This window comes from Palaemon carinicauda, chromosome 45 (assembly GCF_036898095.1).
Source record: "Palaemon carinicauda isolate YSFRI2023 chromosome 45, ASM3689809v2, whole genome shotgun sequence".
Taxonomy (NCBI): Eukaryota; Metazoa; Arthropoda; class Malacostraca; order Decapoda; family Palaemonidae; genus Palaemon; species Palaemon carinicauda.
The window spans coordinates 6,616,105-6,634,944 of NC_090769.1; the positions used below are offsets into that span (position 1 = coordinate 6,616,105).

Below are 18,840 nucleotides of genomic sequence, written 5' to 3' on the forward strand. Positions count from 1 at the left end.
GTATTTATTAAGGGTTTTTTACAGTTTCCCTATGGTCCTCTTTTCATCCTTCATCCCAACTGCCTTTCTCGCAACCTTTTGCCCAACATCCATCAACTCTTACTAATTGGTGTATCTGAGGGGATTTCCCCTAGTTTCATTTCAGGGTTGAATGGCCTCCCTGACACCAGCAACGTGCCATATGACCAATACCAATAAATCATACTGATACAGTACTCAATTTATGCACCTGTTGGAAGATATCAATGGAAAAAATTGTCTGATTATACATTGAAATATTGATATCCCTCCTCTATTGAATCATATTTTGAGCTGTCATAAAACAATTTGTTGACAATACATCAATAACAAGGACTAAGCAAGGTCTGATAGTAGCTGAGAGGAACAATCTATTTGTAATGGGCTCGCTACTATTATTCAGATAATTAAAACTCCCCAAATTTGAATCCAAGTACTGTGAGATCATTCAAATTATTTTCAGGTAGCTAAAGTATTTAAAAATATCTTAATGTCCTCCTCCTTTTATACCAGAAAAATATAATTATACATGATTATGAGTTCATCCATATAATTGATAGATTTTAATCTAGTTCATTTCTTAATACTTCAAATGTAACATTTTTAATGCAATGACGATAGCGGTAACCTTATCAAAAATAGTACTCATAAAACCATTTGTCCTACTTAAAGAATAGGGTTGTTATTAAAGCACCAATCTCATATTATACATGTCTGCTACTACGATAGTTACGGATAATTATCCAAGCTGAAATTGCCTTATAATTATTAGTTAGGTTTTTTTTTTTTTTTTTTTTCTTTTTTTTTTTTTTTTTTTTTTTTTTTTTTTTTTTTTCTGGTTATTAACCACCACCTTCCTTCAGATATATTTGGTAAGAACATAACAGTAAAGTCAAGTTTGAGGATTAAAAGTGTCTGTTATCCTGATCTCTAAGGATAAAGTTGAATATGCCAGTTATTCTAATGGATAATCCTAAAAAGTGACTTGTGTCAAATTAATTATTAAGAGACATATTATGACTTGAAGGTGAAGAACAGTTGGATTAAAGATGTTTTATTTTTCTTTCAGATGTATTTATTTACCTGGACGTTTTAAATCCAAAAGCCGTAGCCAGTATACAAAAACCCTGGTATTTGGGCAATAATAATAGGGGAAGGAGACCGAAGCTAAAGGAACGCCTATGAATCAAGATTAGATTATTCATATTAAAATCAAACTTGATAACAAGGATGGAGACTCATTCAACGGACATCAATTTAAAGATAAGATTTTCATGGTTTTTGTTCAGCTTACACCAGTTAGGTTACAGAGTAAGTAATGAATGTCTATGGAAGGTAACTTATGTACAGTGTGCAGTTTAGTGTGAGCATCTACTATCTGGAAAAGTCCAGTATCGCAGAATTTCTCTTGAAAGTAAGATTGTTCGCAAATTAGTTTTTGGTGAGATGGTCTTCGATTTTGATATTACTACACATTATTAGTTTTATGCCTGTATGCTATCGATTCATTGTAGATATACAAATATTTTTCAAGAGGTAAATTTTCAAAAAGTCATATCCAATGTAATATTAGATGTTACACTATCATGGGTCTTAGATTTTAAACGCTATGTCTTATGGACATATAATGGCATATTTTTTAACCTATAGTATGATACTTGTCGAATAATTAATAATTCTCTTATTTCCTTGAAACTCATAACATTTTATCAAAAAAAAAAATTAAAACATAATATTTTATTTGTAAGTACAGTATTTCTCTAGCTGATTTAACTTGTGACCACTTGTTAGATATTTGAAGAGTCCAGCTTCTTGATTACTATAAAAGGGCATGTTTTATTGGCATTGCATTTTTCCTTCTAGCAATGAAGTATAACTATTTCTGTCCATAGATCGAGACTTCCAGGTTTAATACCAATTTACCAAATTATTTTTTAAGGGACTTCTTACATAAACGTTATTATTTTACTCAACACCGAAAGTTAGCAAGTTGTACTATACAGAACAGGTTTAAACAAGCTAAGGTTTTAAATGTACGCATTTATTCTTTAATGTACAGGGTGTCCACAAAGTCTGGGTACATAGGAAATTTCACTATTTTATTTATGTTATTTTTCCTGTCCAGATTGAATAACAGCGATGTCTAAAGAAGAATGAATTGAGTTGGTACTCTTAAGTGGACGGCAAGGATTGTCTTATTGCCAAATTATAGAAGAATTTAACCTTCGACACTCTCATAGGCAACCAATTTATCTTACTGCATATTCAATCAAGTTTACTTGAATTTTGTAAAGCGAATCAAATTATGTATTGAAAATAATGGAAATCATATTTAGAAAACCTATTAACATCAAATTTGAATAAAATTGTATTGTTTTAAAAGTATATGTTAATCTCCTATGTACCCAGACTTTGTAGACACCCTGTATATATTATAATGAAAATTAACTTTGTTCTATGCCTCCATCATACATAGATTTTATTCTTGCAAAAAAAAAAAAAAAAAAAAAAAAAAAAAAAAAAAAAAAAAAAAAAAAAAAAAAAAAATTCCAAAATTGAATGGAGTTTCCATCTAAGAACGCTATTTTTTCAATATCAAACTTACCCGATGATCATATAGCTGCATCCCTGCTGCCCGACAGAAAAAATCTACGGGAGGAATACGCCAGCGATCGCTATACAGGTTGGTGTGTACATCAACAGCGCCATCTGTCAAGTAGGTACTCAAGTACTCGATGTCAACAACGAACCAATTTTCCCTCTGTCGTGCCACAGGCAAGACCTACTAAATACGCCGTCCCTAACTGGATTTGTTTTCACAACGATTTGGTGAAGTACACTATTCCAGTTTTGAGCTTTCGCTATGCAGGGGTTTTGTCTTCATTTCAAAACTTGAACTCGTTTTGGATAGATTTAATTATGGTGACAAAGAGAGTATGGACTCTCTTTCACTTTTAAATGGCCGACCCTTCCCTTAGACGGAAGTGTTGGTGACGAAGAGAGTATGGACTCTCTTTCTCTTTTAAATGGCCGACCCTTCCCTTAGACGGAAGTGTGTTTAGGTTTTTGGTAATTTTGCTTAACAAGTTATAGATCTATTTATTTTATATCTCTCCGCCTTTCTAGGCCTCTTCGATTAACTTTCCATTTATTATAAACTTATAAAAATTAATTTTTATGTTTGTTTATATGCGACCTTTCCTAATAGTAGGCGGTCCTTACTTGGAACCGAAGTTAATTAACATTGAGCCCGTCATATCGTATTTACCTTTTAAGAATTTAATACTTTTTTAATTTTAATGTTTTATGAAAGAATTTCTTTGATAGTCTCGTACTGTTTTCAAAGATGAACTAACGTTTAGTTTAGTCTCCGCAGTTGTTGACGTTCAGAACGTTCAACATGCGCTCTATCGTTACGATAGAGAGAGAGTATTTCACGGTTTCACGTTGCAGTAAGAGTAAACCGATTCTAGCGTTTCGTTCATTCTTTCTTAACTTAAATGGTTTAAATTCTATATAAAGGAACTTTTTATTTGGGAAACCTTTCAGTTTTTTCCTTTATCAAATAATATGTTTTAACGATATATAATTGGGCTCTTCTCTCAGGTTCTAAGTCAAGAGAGAAGAGAGAGAGAGATAGAGACGGAGGGAGAGAGAGGAGAATAAACGTTTCGTTCAAGCGGGTAACGTTGTTCTCGTTTTTTACTCTTCTCCCTAGTCGCTGTAGGGGAAGAAGGTAAAACGTTTCTAGAGTTTTATTCTTGTTCCCAGGCTTTATGCGGTGAGAGATTTTAAACGTAGTTTATTTGATCTAGTGTTTAGTCTCTTTTCCAGCCACTGAATTCTTTATCTTTAATTATGTTTTTCTGTTGCATTGTAATACTGTTTTCGCAATTACTACCTTTTAATGAAGGATAGGATTGCGTGTTTCAGATAGAAATCAGTTAAAGTTTCGATTTCAGTGAAATAAGTGCTAACAGAAAATCAAAAGTGATAAAGTGATATGCGCAAAGTGTTACAGTGTTGCGTTCGAGGGTTCGTCTGTTCGTGCCAGTGGTTCACCTAGTCCGATACCTCTTACAAGCTCCCAAGCCCAGGGGAGAAGTAATGTCGAAGGACTTATGGGTTCCACAGGCCTTGATCGACGAACAGACGTTTCCCTCCGTGGTTTCGGGTGTATCTACACACGTTGCCGACGTGATCACCCCACCCACACAAAGACGAGAGAGCCCATTTATTCCTCGTCTGCGGAAGAGGTTTCTCACAGAAACCATGGACCAAATCTTGCAGCTTTTTTAAGTGCAAGTCAGTCCCTTCCGCGCAAGTCCAACGGCCTAGGTGTAGCCACTGGGTCAGTCCGGACTCGCTGCAGTCATCCGACGACTGCACACCTTCCGAGAGAGACAAGGTGGTACCGCAACAGGCAGTAACTCCGTCTGTTGCCGCACCAACTGTTTTAGACCCTCAGTCACAACGGACAGTAGCTCCGTTTGTTGCCGTCTTTTATGCAGTCTCAGCTTGCTTCCTTCATGCAGGAGTATCGTGCTGAGAAGGTTGACACTGCACCTGTTAACCTACAACCTGCCACGGTTGTGCGCTCAGCAGATACTGCGGCTACCTGCTCCCACACTCCACCTGTGAGAGCTCCACCGATGCGCAGTCGATCCTGCCAGACGCATGTTCATGCTGCACCCTCCGTTGACATGCGTGAGCTACCGCATCAGCAGTGGGAAGGTGCTGTCAAGCTGCCGTGTTTTGCCGCAATGCGGCATGCTCCGCAACCCACGGCAGTCCCTCCCATTGTTGTTGCCAGCTCCCACACTCCGACTGCGTAGAAGGTTGACGATGCACCCGTTGGCCTACAGCCTGCCACGGTTGTGCGCCCGGCATGGCTGCCTGCTCCCACACTCTTGTTGTGAGAGCTCCTCCACCCATGCGCAGTCGACCCTGCCAGATGCATGCTGACTCCCACAGACACACGGAGCACTCCGTTGCCGTGCGTGAGCTACCACAAGCTGCCGTGTTTTGACACGGTGTGTCAGCCTCCGCAACACACTGTGGTTACCGCCACTCACCCGCAGCAAACTAGTCAGTCAGGAGTTGAGGCTTCCCCACACAGCTTTGGTTGTTGCCAACTCACAGACTGTCAAACAGTTACATGACGTTGCCTTCTGGTGTGCTACTAATACACCAGTGCTGTATGTCCTCACGCACCTGTTGGGGTTGACAGTTCAGCTTTTGACAGTTCACAGACTGTCAAGCAGTTTCATAACATTGCCTTCTGGTCTGCTGCTTATGCACCAGTGAAACCCTCACTGAGATAACCTAGCTTTTCTCGGACATGGTTCCTGTAGATGAGAAAGTGCTGTTCTCCCTCCTTCTGATATTCCCTTGAGGACTCTGTCATTTGGAGAGGAGCCTTAAGCTGCTTAGCCTCCTATGGACTTTAATTACAGCATAACATGCTTCCAGGGAGGGTAAATGGTTCCGCTTCAGTCGCTAACCCCGTCTGTTGCCACACCTGCTCCCATAGACCTTGGGCTTTGTTGCAAGACATGCAGTCCAAGCTTAGTCCTTGATAGAGAATTTTTTACGGAGAAGAACCTTCTTGCCAACAACCTTCCTACCGGTTGGTTGTACGCCCTGTTGACGCTGAGGTATCCTACTCACGTCCGCCAGTTGAGATGGTTCCTCCACCGGTGCGACCCAGTGTGGGTTGCCAGTCGCACGTTGACGTTAAGCGACTCTCGGAGGTGGTTGTGGACGTTTAGTGTGTCACTGGGAAGACGTTCAACAACCAGCAGAGGTGACTTGTTGTGACGCAGTGCGGCAACCTCAGCAACCCGATAAGGGGTTGTCTGCACAACCCAGACAGTCTAGACAGTTTCGGGTTGTCGCTGTACTTCCTCGCTTTCCCATGGTTGACAGTTCACAGACTGTGCAGCAGTACCATGATCTTGTGTCCGGCTCCGTCACGCATCCACCAGTGCGACCGGATTCAGCGAGTCAGACGTTGCCCACTCCGTTGCCGTTTCCTCATCAGTTTCGGATGAGGAACCCTCTGATGAGGACATGGCTGAACAAGACGATCAACCCCCAGCCCTGCTATCCATCCAGAAGATGCTGAAGAAGGAACACGGCCCTGTCAGGTTGTGGATGAGTCTGTTAGGACACTGTCATCCGTGGTTCAATTGGTGTCACTTGGAAGACTACACCTCCGTCCTCTTCGGTTTCATCTAGCTCTTCACTGGAAAAGGACAAGACGCTAGAAGCGGTCTCGATCCCGGTTTCCGGAAGATAAGTCTGGTCTGACTTGATGAAAGGACTTTATCAACCTTTGATAGGGTCTTCCCCTGACTGTTCAGACTCCCAACCACGTTCTCTTCTCAGACGCATCGGACGTAGGCTGGGGTGCGACCTTAAGCGGTAGGGAATGCTCGGGATTATGGAACTCGAGTCAAAAGACAATGCATTTCAACTGCAAGAAGCTTCTGGCAGTACGTCTGACCTGGAAAAGCTTCAGGTCTCTCCTTCAAGGCAAAGTAGTGGATGTGAACACGGACAACTCCCTGCTTTGATGTACATCTCCTAGCAAGGAGGGACCTACTCTCTGACATGGTACAAGTTTGCAAGTGACCTCCTCTCCTGTTCAACAGGTCTAGCCTTTTCACTAGTAACAAGTTTCTTCCAAGGCAACTTGAATGTCTTAGCAGATTGTCGCAGTAGGAAGGGACAATAATTCCAACATATTGGACCCTCCACAAGGATGTATGCAAGAGACTTTGGGTCACCTGGGGCCAGCCAACCATAGATCTCTTCGCAACCTCGATGTCCAAGAGGCTCTCAATACTTTGCTCACCTATCCCGGACCCAGCAGTAGTTCTTTTAGATGCCTTTCGACTAGATTGGTCTCATCTAGATCTATATGCATTCCCTCCGTTCTAGATTGTCAACAAGGTACTGCAGAAGTTCGCCTCTCACGAAGGGACAAAGTTGACACTAGTTGCTTCCCTCTGGCCCGCGAGAGAATAACTTACCGAGGTACTTCGATGGCTAGTAGACGTTCCCAGAACTCTTCCCCTAAGGGTGGACCTGCTACGTCTGCCACGCGTAAAGAAGGTACTCCAAGGCCTCCACGCTCTTCGTCTCACTGCCTTCAGAGTATCGAAAGACTCTCGAGCCCTAGAGGTTTTTCGAAGGAGGCAACCAGAGCGATTGCTAGAGCAAGGAGAACATCCACCCTTAGAGTCTACCAATCGAAGTGGGAAATCTTCCGAAACTGGTGCAAGTCAGTATCCGTATCCTCGACCAGTACCTCTGTAACTCAAATAGCTGACTTCCTCTTATATCTGAGGAAAGAGCGATCTCTTTCAGCTCCCACTATCAAGGGTTACAGAAGCATGTTGGCATCAGTCTTCCGTCACAGAGGCTTAGATCTTTCCAACAATAAAGATCTACAGGACCTCCTTAAGTCTTTTGAGACCACGAAGGAGCGTCGTTGGTTACACCTGGTTGGAATTTAGACGTGGTTCTAAGATTCCTTATGTTAGACAGGTTCGAACCACTTCAATCAGCCTCCCTGAAAGATCTCACCTTTAAGACTCTTTTCCTGTTATGCTTAACCACAGCTAAAAGAGTCAGTGAGATTCATGCCTTCAGCAAGAACATCGGATTCTCATCCGAAACGGCTACATGTTCTACATCTTGGTTTTCTAGCCAAACACGAGCTGCCTTCTCGGCCTTGACCAATATCGTTCGATATTCCATACTTATCGTATGGTTGGAAATGAACTAGAAAGAGTATTATGTCCTGTAAGAGCTCTTAAGTTCTATTTTAAAACCTTTACGAGGCCCGTCTGAAGCTTTATTGTTTTCAGTTAAGAATTCATCTTTGCCTATGTCAGAGAATTCTTTATCCTAATTTTATCAGACTGTTAATACGAGAAGCTCATTCCCTTCTGAATGAGAAAGACCAAGCTTGGCTGAAGGTAAGGACACACGAAGTTAGAGCTGTCACAACTTCCGTGACCTTTAAACAAAATAGATCTCTGCAAAATATATTCGACGCAACCTATTGGAAAAGCAAATCAGTGTTCGCGTCTTTTATCTTAAGAATGTCCAGTCTCTTTACGAGAACTGCTACACTCTGGGACCATTCGTAGCAACGAGTGCAGTAGTGGTGGGGGCTCCACCACTACAATTCCCTAATTCCAGAACCTTTTTAATCTTTCTCTTGAAATATTTTTGGGTTGTCCGGAAGGCTAAGAAGCCTTTCGCATCCTTCTTGATTTGGCGGGTGGTCAAAATCATTTCTTGAGAAGCGCCTAGATTAGAGGTTGTGATGAGGACCTTTAGTATGGGTTGCAACCCTTCATACTTCAGCTCCTAGGAGTCGCTCAGCATCCTATGAGGATCGCGAGGCTCAGTAAGGAAGACGTACTTAAAAAGGCAGAGTAATTGTTCAAGTCGTCTTCCTTACCAGGTACTTGTTTATTTTATGCTTGTTATTTTGAATAACTGCTAAAATGAAATACGGAATACTTAGCTCATAATGTCAACTTGTTATGCTGGTCTCTACCCACCCCCCTGGGTGTGAATCAGCTATATGATCATCGGGTAAGTTTGATATTGAAAAATGTTATTTTCCTTAGTAAAATAAATTTTTGAATATACTTACCCGATGATCATAAATTAAAGGACCCACCCTTCCTCCCCAATAGAGAACCAGTGGGACAGAGGAGAAAATTGGTTCGTTGTTGACATCGAGTACTTGAGTACCTACTTGACAGATGGCGCTGTTGATGTACACCCCCACCTGTATAGTGATCATCGGGTAAGTATATTCAAAAATTTATTTTACTAAGGAAAATAACATTTTAGCAAACTCGAGAATCAAATCTGTTTGTTTATAAAAATATAAATTATTTATTTACATCACAAGTTAAAACATTTATAAGATGAATATCTTAAACACATGTGCTTGGTTTTATTGATTTTTGTGAAAGAATAGCTGTGAAAAACGAAATTATTTTTTTTTCTATAATATCATTTAGTAGTATTTTCTATATACATTTCATTTTATGTTTCAGTCCTTCTATCAAAGCATGTTATTGCCCTAAATTGTAAGAGCAGTAATTCATAGAATATTTTTTTTTCAATATTAAACTTACCCGATAATCATGTAGCTGTCAACTCCGTTGCCCGACAGAATTCTATGGAGGGATACGCCAGCTATCACAATACTAGAAGGGGGTGTACTTACCAGCGCCACCTGTGGCCAGGTACTATAGTACTTCTTGTTGACACCTCCTCAATTTTTCCTCTGTCGTGCTTCCGGCAAGACGTTCTGGGATACGCTTATGATCTTGGAGTATTTTCACGGCTTTTGGTGAAGTATTTCTCTTAGATTTCGGCTGTCGCTTTACTGGAAAACTCCTATATTAGCTTAGATAGCTATTATTTAGTCCTGATTAACGGTTAACGATCTTTTGCTTGATTTTGAAACCCCACTTGGCTAACTCTTTTGATTCAAGATGTCTGACATTTCACAAGCCCCCACCCATAGACGATGTAGGTCTTGTAATAGGCGTATTCCGAAGGCCTCGGTAGATCCTCACACCGCTTGTTCTGACTGTAGGGAAAGGCCCTGTCAGTTAGAAGATCGATGTGAGGAATGCGCCGGACTTTCGGAACTTGATTTTGTCCGTCTTCTTAAGTATTCAACCAAGTTAGAGAGAGAGAGAGTTAGGAGGAGTTCTTCTCACTCTTCACTTTTTTCCTCACCTCATGATCCCCTACCTTTTCCTACCCCTGTAGTGGCTACCCCCGAACCTGCTATTTGCCCTCAGCCTGATATGTCTGTTGTTTTGCGTGCCATTTAGGCCTTAGGTGACAAAGTAGAGTCAGTGGTTAGTGATCATAAGTCTCTTATGGCCGAAGTCAAGGAACTTAAGGTCAAGAGTGCAGTGGGTGGTATTAGTGCCAGTGCTGTGACGAGTGCTAGTGTCAGTGCAGTGCCAAGTGCTAGTGTCAGTGTCAGTGTGGTGCGTGAGGATACTCCTGTGCGTGCCAGTCGTCCTCCCAGTCCGGGACCTCTTGCAAGCTCCCAAGCCCAGGGGAGAAGCAATGTCGAAGGGCAAAAGGGTTCGGCAGGCCTTGATCGGCGCACAGAAGTATCCTCGGTGGTTGCGGGCGTGTCTTCCAGAGACCGTCACTCCCACCTGCAGACGATTGAGCCCGTCTTTTACTCGTCTGCTGATCAATTGTCAGGGAAGAAACGCTGGACTCAGGTCTCAAGACCACTCAAACGCAGAGTCCAGACCTCAAGAACTCAACCGGGCTGCAGTCATTGGATCAGCTCTGACTCGCCGCAGTCATCAGTTGAATGCACTCCTCCTAAGAGGAGTAAGGTTCTGCCGCAACAGATCTCTGCTGTTAAGGCTTTACCTCAGCAGACCTTAGTGTCTGCCGACCCCAAGTTGACTCTACTGCAGTCCATGCAGTCACAACTTGCGGTCCTGATGCGTGAGTGTCAGGCTGAGAAGGCTACACCTCTTCCTGCGATCGCTCCGCCTGACCGCAGTACTGCCTGCCAGGCGTACGATGTTGAGGCTCCTCAGGATACCTTACCACGCTCTGAGTTTACTGTTTCCAGTGGTGTGCAGCTCCCTCCGCCTTCCTTAAGGCAACCTCAGCAATGGGAACAGGAAGCTTATACCTTACTTCCTCCGCTTCCACTTGCAGTTCCACCAGTGAGGCAACACTCTCTTGAGGTACAACAACCTCTCCCATCCATGAGTCAGTCTCCTCAGCTCTCGCTGCAGCGAGCTCAACCCTCCTCAAGGCAAGCACCTCAACACCTTAGCCTTGCGCCTCAGGAACCTCAACTCGCGAGACAATTACTGCGTTCTGCGCAACCACTACCTCATCGCTCACAGCTCACACCTCAGGAACCTCAACTCGTTCCTCAGGAACTTGCTACTGCGCATCCGCCAACCACTCAGCAAGCGCAACCCTTGAGTTCAGACACTCATGCCAGGAGTCAGCCTCCTCCACCCATGCGCCTACCGTCTGCTACTTCTTTTGATCAGCCTTTGCAGACTGAGCCTCAGGTGTTCCCTCAACAGAGTCTTGAGGAGGAAACCACAAATATTATTGTTCCAGCTCGTACTGACTCTGCTGTTCAGCATACCTTACCGATCTCTTCGCTACACTCTGGTGATGAGGTGTCGGATGATGAGGCTGCACACCTGGATCCCTCATCAGACGTGGATGAATCCAAGTCTTCTCCACCTTCTATTGACTTTCGTAAGGTCTTGGCTCTTTTTAGGGAGGTATACCCAGACCACTTTGTCTCTGCTATCCCCCGCTCTCCGCCATCTGAGTTTTCGCTGGGCATGCAGCCAGCTAAGTCCACTTACACTAAGCTCGTCTTAGCAAGGTCCTCTAAGAGAGCGTTAAGGATTTTAGTGGAGTGGTTGCAGTCTAAGCAACATCTTGGAAAGACTTCGTTCATGTTTCCTCCGACTAAGCTCACTTCTAAAGCGGGCGTTTGGTATGCCACAGGAGAGGAGCCAGGCTTGGGAGTACCTGCCTCTGCCCAGGCTGACTTCTCAAGTCTGGTAGACTCTCCTTGTAGAACAGCAATGAGGCGTTCTAAGGTTTGCTGGACCTTCTCAGACCTTGATCACTTCCTGAAGGGTGTTTTTAGAGCATTTGAGATGTTCAACTTCTTAGACTGGTGCCTGGGGGCCCTCAGCAAGAAGACCTCCCCTGCGGACAAGGAGTCTGCCATGCTCTTAATGTCCTGCATGGATAAGGCCATTAGAGATGGATCTGGCGAGCTTGCATCGATGTTTGTGTCAGGGGTTCTTAAGAAAAGGGAGCAGTTTTGTACCTTCCTTTCCTCCAGCATCACACCTTGTCAAAGGTCCCAACTCCTTTTCGCTCCGCTCTCGAAGTTCCTTTTTCCCGAAGAGCTTGTTAAGGACTTGTCTGCTGCCCTGATACAAAAGGACACACATGATCTTGTGGCCTCATCGGCTCGTAAGACTAAGGTTGCTACCTCAGTCCCCAGGACTTATCGCACCCCAGTGGCTGATACTCCTGCTACGAGGTTCATACCGCCCTTTCGTGGTAGAGCCCCCAGCCGAGGAAGCTCCCGTCCAGACTCTTCCAGGAGCAAGTCTAGGAAAAGTTCCAAGGCTTCTAAAGGAAAAAACTGACTCTCCGCATCTCCAGACAGCAGTAGGAGCCAGACTCAAGATCTTCTGGCAAGCCTGGGAAAAGAGAGGTGCAGACGCCCAGTCTGTCAGTTGGCTGAGGGAGGGTTACAGGATACCATTCTGCCGCAAACCCCCTCTGACCACATCTCCCATCAACCTCTCTCCCAACTACAAAGAAGAGGACAAGAGGCTAGCGTTGCACCAGGAGGTGTCGCTCCTTGTACAGAAGAAGGCAGTGGTTATAGTCCGGGACCATCAATCCCCGGGCTTCTACAACCGTCTCTTTCTGGTGGCCAAGAAGACAGGAGGTTGGAGACCGGTGCTGGACGTCAGCGCGCTCAATGCGTATGTCACCAAGCAGACGTTCACGATGGAGACGACGAAGTCGGTCCTAGCAGCGGTCAGGCAGGAGGACTGGATGGTCTCGTTGGACCTGAAAGATGCCTACTTTCACGTTCCTATTCATCCAGACTCCCAACCTTTCCTGAGATTCGTTTTTGGAAAGGTTGTCTACCAATTCCAAGCCCTGTGTTTTGGCCTAAGCACAGCTCCTATGGTGTTCACGCATCTGATGAGGAATATAGCAAAATTCCTCCACTTATCGGACATCAGAGCCTCCCTTTACTTAGACGACTGGTTGTTGAGAGCCTCCACGAGTCGTCGCTGTCTGGAGAGTCTCAACTGGACTTTGGACTTAATCAAAGAACTGGGTCTGTTAGTCAACATAGAAAAGTCTCAGCTCATTCCCTCCCAATCCATTGTGTACCTGGGAATGGAGATTCGGAGTCAGGATTTTCGGGCTTTTCCATCGGCCCCAAGGATAAGCCAAGCCCTAGATTGCATCATGAGCATGCTGAAGAGGAGCAGTTGCTCGGTGAGACAGTGGATGAGTCTCACAGGGACCCTTTCATCGCTGGCCCTGTTCGTCGAGCTAGGGAGACTCCACCTCCGCCCTCTTCAATTCCATCTTGCAGCTCATTGGGACAAGGGTTTGACTCTCGAAGCAGTCTCTATCCCAGTCACCAAAGAGATGAAGACCACTCTCTTGTGGTGGAAGACCAATCTACTTCTCAGGGAGGGCCTATCGTTGGCTATTCAGACCCCCAATCTTCATCTCTTCTCAGATGCATCGGACTCGGGCTGGGGTGCGACCTTGAACGGACAGGAGTGCTCGGGAACGTGGAACGAGGAACAGAGAACGCTCCACATCAACTGCAAGGAGCTACTAGCAGTTCATTTAGCCCTGCTGAACTTCAAGTCCCTCCTGCTAGGCAAGGTGGTGGAGGTGAACTCAGACAACACCACAGCCTTGGCTTACATCTCCAAGCAAGGAGGGACCCATTCGAGGAGCCTATACGAGATCGCAAGGGACCTCCTCATTTGGTCAAGAAGTCAAAACCTCACTTTAGTCACGAGGTTCATTCAGGGCAACATGAACGTCTCAGCAGATCGCCTAAGCAGAAGGGATCAGGTCATTCCCACGGAATGGACCCTCCACAAGAGTGTGTGCAACAGACTTTGGACCTTGTGGGGTCAGCCTACCATAGATCTGTTTGCCACCTCCATGACCAAGAGACTTCCGCTGTACTGTTCCCCAGTTCCAGACCCAGCAGCAGTTCATGTGGATGCTTTTCTGCTGAACTGGTCCCATCTCGACCTTTACGCATTTCCACCGTTCAAGATAATAAACAAAGTCCTTCAGAAGTTCATCTCGCACGAAGGGACACGGCTGACGCTGGTTGCTCCCCTTTGGCCTGCAAGAGAATGGTTCACAGAGGTACTTCAATGGCTAGTCGACGTCCCCAGGACTCTCCCTCTAAGAGTGGACCTTCTACGTCAACCTCACGTAGACAGGTTGCACCCAAACCTCCACGCTCTTCGGCTGACTGCCTTCAGACTGTCGAAAGATTCGCTAGAGCTAGAGGCTTTTCGAAGGAGGCAGCCAGCGCAATTGCCAGAGCAAGAAGGGTTTCCACTCGCAGAGTCTACCAATCTAAGTGGGAAGTCTTCCGGAGCTGGTGTAGAGCCAATGCAGTATCCTCTACCAATACCTCTGTGACCCAAATAGCTGACTTCCTATTACATCTTAGGAATGAGAGATCCCTTTCAGCCCCTACGATTAAAGGGTACAGGAGTATGTTGGCTTCAGTTCTCCGCCACAGAGGTTTGGACCTTTCTTCCAACAAGGACCTTCAAGACATCCTTAAGTCTTTTGAGACTTCTAAGGAGCGTCGTCTACCCACTCCAGGCTGGAACCTAGACGTAGTCTTAAGGTTCCTTATGTCACCTAGGTTCGAACCTCTCCAGTCAGCTTCCTTCAAGGACCTTACCCTCAAGACTCTTTTTCTCGTCTGCCTTGCAACAGCTAAGAGAGTCAGTGAGGTTCATGCCTTCAGCAAGAACATTGGTTTCACGACCGAATCTGCAACATGTTCTTTTCAGCTGGGATTCTTAGCTAAGAATGAACTTCCTTCGCGTCCTTGGCCTAGATCGTTTGAAATACCTAGCCTCTCCAACATGGTAGGTAACGAGCTAGAGAGAGTTCTTTGCCCTGTCAGAGCTCTCAAGTTTTATCTTAATAGGTCTAAACCTATTCGAGGACAGTCAGAAGCCTTATGGTGTGCCATCAAGAAACCTTCGAGGCCCATGTCCAAGAACGGGGTTTCGTATTATATAAGGCTTCTGATTAGAGAAGCCCATTCTCACTTAAAGGAGGAAGACCTTGCGTTGCTGAAGGTAAGGACCCACGAAGTAAGAGCCGTAGCTACTTCGATGGCCTTTAATAAAAACCGTTCTCTGCAGAGCATAATGGATGCAACCTATTGGAGGAGCAAGTCAGTGTTTGCATCATTTTATCTTAAAGATGTCCAGTCTCTTTACGAGAACTGCTACACCCTGGGACCATTCGTAGCAGCGAGTGCAGTAGTAGGTGAGGGCTCAGCCACTACATTCCCTTAATCCCATAACCTTTTTTAACCTTTCTCTTGAATGCTTTTATTGTTGTTTTTATGGTTGTTACGGTAGGCTAAGAAGCCTTCCGCATCCTTTTGATTTGGCGGGTGGTCAATTCGTTCTTGAGAAGCGCCTGGGTTAGAGGTTGTGTAGAGGTCCTTTAGTAGGGGTTGCAGCCCTATATACTTTAGCACCTTTGAGTTGATTCAGCCTCCAAGAGGAACGCTGCGCTCAGTAAGGAAGACGAACTTAAAAAAGAGGCAGAGTAACGGTTCAAGTCGACTTCCTTACCAGGTACTTATTATTTCATTGTTATTTGAGATAACTGTTATATGAAATATGGGATACTTAGCTATCCTTTAATCTTGTACACTGGTTTTCACCCACCCCCCTGGGTGTGAATCAGCTACATGATTATCGGGTAAGTTTAATATTGAAAAATGTTATTTTTATTAGTAAAATAAATTTTTGAATATACTTACCCGATAATCATGATTTAATTGACCCTCCCTTCCTCCCCATAGAGAACCAGTGGACCGAGGAAAAATTGAGGAGGTGTCAACAAGAAGTACTATAGTACCTGGCCACAGGTGGCGCTGGTAAGTACACCCCCTTTTAGTATTGTGATAGCTGGCGTATCCCTCCATAGAATTCTGTTGGGCAACGGAGTTGACAGCTACATGATTATCGGGTAAGTATATTCAAAAATTTATTTTACTAATAAAAATAACATTTTTCAGGATACAGTTGGTCGCTTACTTGAGATTAACAAGTGGCTGAAGGCAGATGTAATGGCGATGTCCATTAATCACAAAAAAACTTCTCTTCCTCACAGCAAGTGGAATTCAAGATCTGTAATTTCAAAGAATTAATCATTTTCAAAATTCTTGTGTAGATCTGTTTACAGTGAGGCTCTGAAGTACCTTCATATTGCCTATTTATTCTGTTAAAGTTACCTGTTAGAATTCAACTGCAAACTTGATATTTATTTTAGAAATTCTAAAATCGGTTGCTGTCTGTGCCATATAGTTTTAATCTTATACTAATTAAGTTTTAACTATCGTAAACGCTACTGTCAGTTTTTTTATTGAAATTTTCAACAAAGAACAAAACGTAATAGAAACTTGAAATATCACTGAATCACCACTTCAACCACTTTGATCACCATCTCAGTCTTTTGCTATATTGTGTCTCACTAAATTCACTAGAAGCTTCACTATCAAAACTCACTTTCACTAGAGTATTGTTCTCAATTGAATTTTTTTCTTGTTTTTTCGTATTTATACTAGATATAAGAATGTTGGTAATACCTTGTTTTATCAAGACTATAAAAAAAGTTCATATGATTTTCAGGTGTGCGTCTTAGTTCAAATTTGATTTGACCACAGTGTTTGTATGTTTCCTATAATTTCTATTATAACATTTTGGATAACAAACGCTTGATCATAGTACTATTATAACTCAAAAGATATATATCGGCTAAAACTTTTGGTACTGATAATAAATGTCTAGTTTTTACACAAACAAGCATTGTGGTATCTAGGTAAATTTTATCTTCTATTTACGAAATAACGTATACAGTCTCCAATACGATTATATGACATAATGTATATGTTAAAACGATAGATTGTCACAAGTCCAGATATTTGATCTTAACTTTACTTAACCCTTTTACCCCCAAAGGACATACTGGTACGTTTCACAAAACACATCCCTTTACCCCCTTGGACGTAGCGGTACGTTCCTGCAAAAAACTGCTATTTATAATATTATTTTACTCTTGATAATTTTTTAGAGAAAATTCAGGCATTTCCCAAGAGAATGAGACCAACTTGACCTCTCTATGACCAAAATTAAGGCTGTTAGAGCAATTTGAAAAATATATACTGCAAAATGTGCTTGAATGAAAAATAACCCTTGGGGGTTAAGGGTTGGAAATTTCCAAATAGCCTGGGGGTAAAAGGGTTAATATATTTTTTGTGACCTGAAGCTCAAATGATGACCAGTTTTTCAAAAAGGTGAGGTCTTACTGGGAGAGGATCTTTTTTATACAATGATGTCTGGTCTTCATTGTATTTCTGATACTGTGCTCTTGGTGGCGCTTCTGGATATTGGACTAAGGCTGATAGATTGGAAAGCTACTTAACAATGCTGGGATTTTTACCTTATGCTTTAGCTTATGACATTTAAGGTTTTGTTTCTATCCTTACTTTCCATTAGGTCTTCCTATTCTGCTAATATTTGTTGGTCATTAACCTTTTCCATTTATTAGAACATGTAAAACCTGTGACGATTTTTATGTTTCTCGCAGTTTTCTGCTGAGATTTTCTTTTTCAATTAAGTTTCAGCAGCAGAAATTTAGTTCCATTTTTCCTGCTGTTTCATGCAAATCGTTCTCATGATGATGAATTGTCTGGAAAGTTTCACATAATATTCCTTAATTGGTTAGATCATAATTCTTACCTTACGTTGATTGACTACAGTAGTTTGAACGTACAATGGTAAACTTTGCTGAGCTATCACGTTTATATTGCCAGTAACTGATTATATATAAAGGTTCTGCCCAGAAAGTCATTCTCTCGGGGAATCTGTATTCTGATACTTTAACAAAGGTCTTCTGAAGTCTCTTGTCATGGAGCTTGCTGAAGGCTGATATTCTATCATTCGTTAATTGTTGATGGTTTGATGTGTTGGAATGCTGGCCTTTTTATGGAGTTATGTTTTCTACAAAATTCAAAGGATATCTAGTTTGAAAATTTATTCCTAAACAAGTCCTGAAACATGATGATTTAGACTCTTGAAATTTATTTCTCTTTTCATAGTAGGTTTTTGTGTTTTTATATGGAAAATATTGATCTCATTCGGATATGTAATGATGATTTCAGAGCTTAGTTTCATCTAGATATCAGTTTATCTGAAGACTTCCAGTTGGTCTCCTCTTTAAGGAATAGTTAAAATAATTTTGCTACAATGGTTACCGGAGGAGAGTATTGAAATTGAGTTTGAATTTAGATTGTTTACAGATATCAGGAGAATTAAATGGTTTGATAAAATCAATAGTAACTGATAACTAGTCGTTGATAATGGTAATAGTTTCTCATGTCGGTTTCCAGGGATATTCACCCTAAGGACATCAGTGTCTGTGGCTTTTTTCTTTGGTACACTATTATTAGTTGTAAACATTTTTAAGAAAATTGTGTAAAGGAGTATGATTGTCCCATTTCAGCTCAAAATATTTTCCTTCATACTTAAATTTGCAAAGTTTGACTGTTTTCTAAGTTTCAAGATTATGCCTACAGTATCTTGAGGAATTTTTAGGCCACTTAAGCTGACAGTTTTGAAAGGGTCAGTGTGATTTCAAGAGGTTTTTCATTTTTCCTTGAATGTGGTTTTTTTTTTTTTTTTTTTTTTTTTTTTTTTTTTTTTTTTTTTTTTGTGTGTGTGTGTGTGTGTGTGTGTGTGTGTGTGTGTGTGTGTATGAGGGGCTGATACGGCCTATTTTGAAGTATCCCCTTATAGTAAATTCTGATACCCTGTATGTTTCTTCTTTGGTTTGTTGAGTTACTTTGGGCATTCTTTGCTATATAGCATCGCTTGTGGGCAATCCTTATTTACATATTTTTTGCTGATAATTCTGTTTTACGGA

At 42.6% G+C, this 18,840-nt stretch overlaps 1 long non-coding RNA gene across 3 annotated transcripts in view; it reads left to right on the top strand.

Moving 5' to 3' along the window:
- Positions 1–18,566, top strand: part of LOC137634673 (uncharacterized) — a 78,656-nt gene extending 60,090 nt beyond the window's left edge. The window contains exons 4-5 of one of the 3 annotated variants that reach the window (XR_011042556.1): positions 1,088–1,329; positions 2,144–2,427. This is a non-coding gene — a long non-coding RNA (uncharacterized lncRNA). Of the gene's footprint in view, positions 1–1,087; positions 2,428–15,934 lie in introns of those variants that run through there. The other 2 variants (XR_011042555.1, XR_011042554.1) reach the window with 2 other exon arrangements.
- Positions 18,567–18,840: the final 274 nt, after the last annotated feature.